Genomic DNA, 9,310 nt, shown 5'->3' with positions numbered 1-9,310 from the left:
ATGCTGAAAATGATGTGTCAGCTCACAGATTTGAAGAGAACCTGCTGGTGGGTGAGGGAAGGGCCCTTCCTGACTCAAGTCAGGAACCCAAATTCCCTCAATCCCCCATTTGTAGCACTGGCTTTCAAGAGCTATGCTTATTGAGGGGCTGCTCTGTGGATAACCACACTGTTTTTAATTTCATCACCTCTTTTTTAAAGGAGGCTGACAATGTCTTGTCCTCACTCTTGGCTTAGTGGAAGAAGGAAGCTGAAAGGAGGAGGTGATCTGGCAAAGCCAACAGCTGCTTGAAGTGCCCCAGGCCTGTCTATGCATATCCCTGCTCCTGAATTCCTAGGGTTTCCAGAGCAGCTAGCCAGAATGCTGAAAAAGCTTTCTCTTTAATCTCTTGATCTCCACTGTGTGTTTTTGCCAGTGCAGGTAAAACAGAGGAGCACACTCCACGTACCGGCGTTTCCACCAGGGTAAACAGGAGAGTCTCGGTAATTACTGAGAACGATCTGAGCGAAACATCTTGTCTCTGCAGCTGGTTCCTGGGACACAGGAGCAGCCAGGGCAGGCTCACTTGACCTGCCAGGTATCACCAGTGTCTCTCTCTACTCAAACAACAAGAAATGGGATTCATTCATTCCTTGCTCCGGCTAAATTCCAGCTCAAATGTGAAGGGGAGTTTTGTCTGATAGGTTTGCTGGGAGTGGTGGTGGGGATTGCTGTGCTTTCAGAGATCCATTTGGTACACACATCCTAAATTCATGAGGTGGTTCTCCCCAGGCTGCAGCTTTGCTTCAGGAGCTGGCAGGCCACAGCCCTTGGCATCACTTCAGTTCTCACTTGTGGTGTTACACAAAATGATGAGATGCTCTGGTGTTTGCTCAGGTCCAACCCTTGGAATAGGACACCACCTTTAAAAAGCCCCAGAGAAGGCTCTAATATTTTATTTTCTCAATTTTAATTTTAAGCAAAGAGGCAACCCAGCTGAAAACCAAGAGGATGACATGATATTAAGGAGAGTGGAATTTGGCATGCAGGTTACAAACCAATCTGAATCCCTCTGTGTGAAAATGTTCAACAATACTGCAGAGCCTGACTGCTTCCTCCCAGGATTCAGCTGTGACTGAGGGCAAATCCCAAGGAGAATTCTGTCCTTTAGTAGCAACAAGACTCTCCCTCCATGTGTGTGTATCTATCTATCTATCTATCTATCTATCTATCTATCTATCTATCTATCTATCTGATGTCTGTGTGTTTTAATTCAATTGGCTTTTCCTTAAGTAAGCGGATGGTGGTGGTGATCCTTGCTTTGCAAGCTGCATGCCAAACTTGTTGTAGCTTGCCTAATAAACTTAGACTTTCTAAACAAGCTAAATGGAACTAAGATCAGAATTATTAAAACCAGCAAAAGTTTAGCCATTTTCTTCAGCAGTGACAGGAATGCAAGAATGGGGAATTGTACCCAGTGACCCACCTGGCTCAGAATCCTCTCCCCCAGCAGTGGCCAGGGATGGGTGCCTGAGGAGACACAAGAACCAGGTACATGTGCAGTGACAAATCCTCCAGACAATCCAGGGGATCCATGAGCTGGATAAGGTGTCTGTGCTCTCCTCATGATGTTCTATATGCTTTGGCAGTTTCTTGGGGGAAGGAGCCTCGTGGATGTGCTGCCTGTCGTGCCTTTGGTTTGTTCTCTGAGTGGTTCCTCTCTGTGGCTTCACTCTGCACCTCTGAGCTGCATTATCAGAGATGTACAAGCACCAGTCCCTGGAGACCATCAACATGGTAATCCTGGTGTGGCATACTGTTTGTGCACTTAATGTTGTGAGTTTTATTGTTGTGGAGTGTTTACTGTTTGTTTGCTTGTTCCGTTTTTTAATGGAAGTTTGTTTTATCATGAGATCTCGGTGAGCATTAGGTTCATGTGGTGGAATAGAGCCTCTGCCTGGTTTGCTCCTTATTTTTCTCCTGACAGGGGGAAAGTTCTCACCCTTAACCACTGCATCACTTTGTTGCTGAGCATTGGGACTATCCTGTTAGGGAGTCTGGAAAGGCCATTCCCCCTTTTCCAAGTGTTTAGCTGGCTGCAGCCCAGGAGAACTCCCTGGCAGAAGAGATTTGAAGAAAGGCTGGAAGAAACATCATCTGTCTCATCCCCCCCAGGACAAACATAATTTGGAGGGGGTTCCTGTTTCTAGATGCCTCAGCTGGTTAATTTTGGCTGGCCAGAGACAGAGCAGTTTGTGGAAGCTGGGAAGGAGGAGGGAGCTTCATTTTTAGGCAGTCCTTGGGTCTGTTTTGCAAGAGGTTTCCTACATACATGTCTGTATGTAGGATTCTCATCTGTTGAGTATGTAGCAAATAAATGTAACTGAGCATGAGGAATGCAACTGTTTGGACTTTGTCTACATTAGGAATATTCTCCAGCTGGGAGTTCAAGATTTCTTTCTCTCTCCTTCTCCCATGCTTGAGGCCAGGTGGTTTTGGATGGATGAGGCAGCAAATTTGAGGCAGAGGCTGGAAGCTGACTCCTCAGCCATCTTGCAGTGCTCAAGGTGTTTGATGGAGCAGGGGAGACTTAATTACCACAGAGCTTATTTACCATCTTAACTGGCCACATCTTAGAGGATGTGCAGGTGTTAGAAACAAATGTTTTCAAACCATCATCAATAAATGTTGTAAAATAAGCGCCACAAGGCAAATCATTTTCCACTCCAACTCATATTTGCTTCCCTTTTTTCCTGTCTCTAATCCAAGCCATGACTAGTAATGCTTCCCTCTCCCAAATAGCTGTCACATAAGTGTAATGTTTAAGCTTGTTGCAGAGCAGTCACAGCTTGCCTATCCTGCCTGCCATCATCTTCCTGCAGGTTTGGAGCTGTTGTCCCAGTGCTCCTGAGAGGAAGCACAGAAGTGGATGTGGAATTTTCACAGCTCTGCAGATCCAGAAGCAAGGACTGTGCTGTGGAGCTGTGGGCTGGGATGGAAAAGTGGCTGCCAGGAGTGTAATTGTCAGTTTGTTTGTGGGTTTGTTGCATCTCACTGTGAAGGTGAAGCAATGATGACTTGTGGGACATCACTCTGGTCTGCCCTTGGTTTCATGCACACAGATTTGGGAGGGGAGAGAAAAAAAAAAAGCCCTGCACAAAACCTTCATATCACTAAACAGAAAATTCTTTGTGCAAAAGGCTAAAGTTAAATTTACTTCTGTTTAGGGGGGACCTTCAGCCATCACAACACCCCTAGGGGGGATTGTGTGTGATACTAAAAAATAAATTAGGAACCTCATGTTGGGGCAATTATAATCCCTGTCTTTGGGAAATTTTAGTTCAAGCCCTTCGCAGTGGTGTTACAAAGCATAATTATATGACTTGAGGTACTGTTAGATAGATGCAAATCTTCTGGGTAGGCTATCTCTCCATTTAATCAGTTATTTGTTTGCCACTTGGGCACAGAAAGTACTTTGTTTAAAAAGCATCAGTGGGAAATAATGAAAAGTAGCTGATTTACTACTAGTAAAGAGCATCCAAGAGCTCCCTGGTGTATCTCATTTACTCTGAGATTTATGCAATACACAGTCAGCTAACACACAAACAAGCTGTGCATGGCTCCTTGTGCTCTGCAGTTATGTCCATTTATCTTTAACTTTGTTAGAAACACATAATCTACCTCCTTTATTTGCTGGGTGTTCCCTTTCATTTGAATCCTACTTTTCATTTTTTGTGGATATCTCTTTGCTGTTAACATTGTTGTGTGTTGTTTGGTACACTGGTTCTTTTCTGGAATTGAGTTGTAAGAACTTTGCAGGGAGTTCATAGATTTTGTTCAGGGAATACAGATCATCCTTGTTGCAACAGTGAACTGTGTGATGATGTGGAGTTTGTCAGCAGCTGAGGCTGTGTGCACACACTGGGAGTGTGGGATAGAGCAGTGGGCACCACATCCAGGTGAGAAACTTGAATAAAAGCCCAGTGAAAAAGGCAAATGTTTTTCTGCACTTCAGGGGCTGAACAATACGTGTGCAGAATTTTCCTTATTCTTTCACACCCTCACCTGAGGTCACATGTACAGGTGAAATTGCTGCCTGGTGTGTGCAGGATGCACATCATGCTGAGGCCCTAATGACTGGCAAGGGCTCTGAGATAGAGGAATAAATATTCACTGTGAAGGACAAATGCCAGTTATTAGTTTGGCATCTGAAGGAAAGCAACAGGCCTCTTTGCTCTGCAGAGTAATGTGTGGTTTCCTTTTAGAGTGAGATACCCTTCCCAAAACCCTGCACCTCCCACATGAAGGAGATCACTGTCTCTCTGCCATGTGTATGACAGCCTTTCAGTAGGGATTGTCACCTTGCAATACAAACCCTCTCAATTCAGCATCAATAAAGGAATCATGCTTCTGTGCTAGCTGTGAAAATAGAAATGAGAACTTGTAACACAAAATAAACCACAGCAGCCCCTCCTGGGGCTCTGCACCATATGCAGAACTTGCTGGAGAAGGATTCCCCATGGAGGAATATCCTGTGCCTGACCTGTCAAAGCTGCTCCCTCTGGGCTCTCTGCCTCCTGTTCTGTGGAGTTTCTGAGCAGCTGTTTTAATGAACAGATACTGTAGATGGATGGGGATGATCTGGGGTAAGAACTCTGCTAATTAGGATTTGCATCCTCTTTCTCTACGGGATGGGTTTAAAACAAACATCCTCTCCATGCCCTGTTGTATCCCTGCAATTTAAGGTATGGGATCCAGAGGATTTCCCAGTGCCAGGATTTCCTGGTTGTTCGAGCACTAACTTGGGACTTGGAGACACCACCACTCTGCCTTTGGATGAATCATGTAAGCCTCTTTCTGAAAACATTTGAGATTCAGAGAGGAGCCTCTCAGATATAAGATTCAGATAGGAGCCTGTCAGATTTTTCAAAGGCACATAGGCAAGTTAAGAGCCAGTGCCTCACTGATCTCTGCAAATTCTTCAGCTGGGTCACAAAATAAATAAATCTTCCTTCATGCCTGCTTCTCATGGCTTAATTCATAAATGTCTTCCCAGATCTCTCAGTTCTTCCATTCCTCACCTGCACTGTATCCTACTCAGGTGATTAATACTTTGCTTTCTCACAAAATATGTTCATTAATGCAGTTTCATTAATTATGTATGGTGGGAATGGGGGATAAACCAGTTTTTCAGATGAGATGGCCAAGAGGAAACTTTTATTTCTCAAAATACACTGAAAGATTCTTGGTACTGGGGGAGGGCTGCTTTTCTCTATCGCTTCCAAAATCCCCTGTGCTTGCTGTTCATAGCTCATGTGCATGATCCAGGGGCTGGAAAGGAAGAATGAAGGCATCAGGAAGCAGCAGCAGCCAGAAACGACCTGTCCCTGCCAGGGAAGGATGGAGTGACCTTGTGGCTGCTGCAGAGACTGAAAATAGGAGGTACAGGGGTGATGGGGAGGAAGAGCTGAGCAAGGATTAAATGAGAGCTTGGCAGCATACTCTGGGAGCAGGAGTGGGCTCATCCCAGCACAGGGGTGCTGCAGGAACGGTGCCTTGCTGGTGCTTTTCACTGTTGCAGAAATGGCACTGAGGACCAACCACATCCTCTGTCCCCTTCCCTGTCCTGGAGAAGGGTTCAGCAGTGTCCTCGTGGAAGCATTTGCCTGTTCCTCTTTTGCTCTACCAGCCAGCTGCCAGAGAGGCAGGTCAGGGGATTTTTACAGCCTCTGGTTGCCACGGGAAGTATGTTTTTCTCCTAGATGTCAGATAGCAAACTGTAACATTTTGAGGGGGAAATTTGATAGAAATCAGCATTTTTTTCCCTTTTTGCCCTTACACCCTGATTTTTACATTAATAATCTCTCTAACAAACTTGTGGGTGAATGCCTATCCAGTCTGCCCTGATGTGATCCTGTGCTTCATGAGCCTGTTCTTGGTTCTTGCAGCTGCTGAATAATGAGTGTGCACCAGGCAGGACATCTCCTGTCTGTGTTTTTGTGTGCCTGCCACTGAAGAGGTGGCAATTCCCAGCCTGGCTGTGAAACAGAGGTGCTGATTGTGCTGATGTCAGAGGGCAGGCTTCACTTCTATGTTACCCATCTGTTTTCAACCAGCACTTTAATATCTCTGCAGATCACTGAGGAGATAATGTCAAGTGTAGTGCTAAATGTATCCATGTGCATTTCAAATGTTGGGGTTTGTTTCTTTGCCTGTGACATGGTAACAATATGCATTTCTTCTGTGCTTTTTAAGCAAAATCCAGTTTTACTGGTAAAATAATTAATCTGCTGCTAACTTTTCCTTTCTTGGGTTGACAAAATAGAATTGGTGGGTGATGGTTCTGCTTTTTTAATGTGCTCGTTTGTGGTTGCCCACGGATTAGTTAAAATCTAATTTCCTAAACACATTTTTCTAACTTCCACTGCTGCAGAGATGCAAAACATCTTGCAAGAGCTGCTGAGAAACTGGAGGTTATTTCACTGATTTGAGTGAAATTCACTGAAACAGGGATTTATTTCATCAAGCATCCACATCACGGATCTATTTAAATTTTATGATGCTGGAGGATATGAAATTGCATATCTCAGCTTTTCAGGATTCAGCTGTTCTGCTAATGTTTGTCGTGGCTAAGGAAGACACCCAAACGAGGAACATATTTAAAAATTACCCACAAAATAAACACAAACAGTTCTCAGGGACAAGGCATAAAGCAGCTTTTTTCTGACTCATGTCTTACACCTCTAATACAATGTTAAATACTGTTAGGGGATGCAGGTAAATGCACAAGGCATTCCTAAAGAAAAAAGCAAATCAGGTATTTCCATGTGATTAGTATGCAGGGTTTTTTTTGTTTGTTTTTTAAGTCCCAGATAAATTTAGCAGTCCAGCATTCAACATACTTTTAGATAAGATTTTTGTTTCAACCCACTGCATTCTGGACTGGTAGGAAGAGAGAGACTCCAGTCTGGGGAATCCAAATGTGTGTAATGTTTTGATGATGTCCATAATTCCATATTCATTTATTTTAAAACCCACCAAAATTGTTTCTCCTTTCTTATTCTTACTCAAGGTGTCATTTCCTGGGCACAGCTGGGCTGAGATGACAGAAATCCTTTGAGAACATCTCCCATATAGGGCACTTCCTTCATCTAAACATAAAATCAGTTTGGAATAATGGTAGTGTGAACATCAAATCTTGGTCCATATTTGCCATCAAAGACATTTTCTGTCTACTTGGAATCACAGCCCAGACATTTAGCTGTGCTGATTAAATAATTCCATAGTGTCCTGGAAAGTAATTTGCAGGTTACTTTGGAAGAGGTAAAAGTAGAAATGACCTTGGAAAGAGCCAGCACCTTTCAGAGGTGAGGGCCTGGGAGGTGAGGTTGTCAAAAGAGAATTTCTTGGACCTCTCCATCAAAAAATCACATTTCTGAGAAACACCAATTCTTGGGGCAAGGGAGAGGAGTGATGGCTTTAAATGGGCTTTCATGACTCCAGACCTCCCTAAATGGCTTCTCTGGAAATGCAGTGCCAACTGCCCAAAAGCTGTTGACTTGTGTTTCCCTCACTAAAATGGTATTTTCAGTTTATTTTACCCATCTGAAAGCTAGAATGGGCCTAAGGTGAAGATCTATGGCTCCTGCTTTCATGAGGAAAGACTGATTCTCTTGAAAAAAAAGCTGTTTTTCCTGATGTTTCCTTGCCTGAACCTGGACCAGAAAGAGAAATGCACTCCATCCCAATGAAATGCTGGTGTGGCCCAGGAAGGATGGGCTGGGGGCAGCTGCTTGACCAAAAATCATAATTCTCCCCTCCCCACCCCCAGTAATTTTTAATGTGCCCCAAAAAAGTAAAAAGCTGTCCACAGCCCTCTTGTTTTCACTCTTAACATTGCCAGTATGCTGGTGGAAAGAGACAATTCTGGCAAAAAATAGAGCTGTATTTATTTTGCAAAAGCTTTTCAGAAAGGAAAAAAAAGAAAAAAAAAAATCATTGATCAGAAAAAATATCAAAAGCACAAGGCTTTTTAAGCAGTCCTAAAGTGTAAAGCTTCCACAGGTTTGAAGCATCTTTCCTGATGCTCTGCACAAAAAAATTAGGAAAGGTAGGGAGGTATTCCTCAGGTATGCTTTCCAAGCTCCATGGCTGCAATTAAACTGCATCCATACATCAATTAGAGATATTTTTCACTTTTCTAGTTAGTTGCTAACAATTGCCACTTAATCCAGCTTGGAAATACAGCTGCATTTTTTTTAAACCTCTGACTAGAACTGTTGTTTTTCTTAGACTTTACTGTGGAAAATTTTGCAAAACTTTCTCAATTTTGGAGTTGAAAAGAAAAAGGCAACATTGAGTTTATGTGGAATATTGCTTGTATGGTTTAAAGTATATTTATTTTAAATAACTCCTGTACATTGCTGATGCTGTACCCACACTGTAACCGCTGCCATTGGCTCAGCCAGTATTAATGACAGCACTCAAAACACAATTGCTTTTTAATTACAGTCTTCTACAGGAGGCTTTTTTTTACTCTTTTATGATGATGATTCACTATTTTCCCTGTGTTTTCAGGTTTCTGAAGTCTCAGGACAGCTGGCAAAAGAGAAAATTCAAACAAGGCATGTTCTCCTTTCTCTGTTTGCTAGGGAAAGGCTTCGTTTGGAAGCAGCCAAGCAGCACAGCAGCCCCAGGAGACAGTGGCTGATTACCAAGGCTGTGGGGGCTGGCAGGGAGGGCTGCAAGGTTGGAAGCAAACCCGGTGTAGCTGCTGGCACTTGCTCCCTGCAGGAATAGTGAGTTCATTTTTGTGCGCTTCCTGATGCTCGCTCTGCGGTCGGGAGCTGATAGAAGGCAACGCTTCAACTTCCTGAACCCTCTAAATAAAGCATCCTTTCTGTAGGGCTTGGTTTGCTGGGTTTTTTTTTCCTCAGAGAAAGGCACTTTGTGCTTTCTGCTTTGGTTGGATTTTCGTGTTTGGCTCTTTGAATGGACAGCTTTGGTGGTGGAACAGTTGGAAACTGATTTCAGAGAGGCTCGAATGTATGGCAAGGGGAAATATCTTCTCTGGAATGGCTTGGAGCTGCTCTCAGGAGTTTATTTACATAGCTGCTCTGTCGTGCCACAGCTACAAGGGTGGCCAAGCTTCCTCTTTAATCTAAACTCCTTTTACTTAAGGTATTAATTCACAAATAGCTTCAGTTTTCTTTATTTCTAGGTTTGTTTCTTTCAAGAGATTACTATGGCAAGGCAGTGATTATTTAAATACTTGAATTAATGCATATATTAGCTCTTGTAAATTCAGATGTAGCAAAGAGCAAGTCAGACA

General features: G+C 43.4%; 1 long non-coding RNA gene across 1 annotated transcript; it reads left to right on the top strand.

Annotated features, from left to right (window-relative positions):
- The first annotated feature begins 4,743 nt into the window (after nucleotides 1–4,743).
- Nucleotides 4,744–8,846, top strand: LOC130248437 (uncharacterized). The gene is made up of 3 exons (XR_008839632.1): nucleotides 4,744–4,824; nucleotides 5,290–5,421; nucleotides 8,557–8,846. It is a non-coding gene; the product is annotated as an uncharacterized LOC130248437 (long non-coding RNA).
- Nucleotides 8,847–9,310: the final 464 nt, after the last annotated feature.

This window comes from Oenanthe melanoleuca, chromosome 1A, assembly GCF_029582105.1.
Source record: "Oenanthe melanoleuca isolate GR-GAL-2019-014 chromosome 1A, OMel1.0, whole genome shotgun sequence".
Lineage (NCBI taxonomy): Eukaryota > Metazoa > Chordata > Aves > Passeriformes > Muscicapidae > Oenanthe > Oenanthe melanoleuca.
The sequence above is the reverse complement of the archived record's forward strand: the minus strand, read 5'-3'. Positions and strand labels throughout refer to the sequence as shown.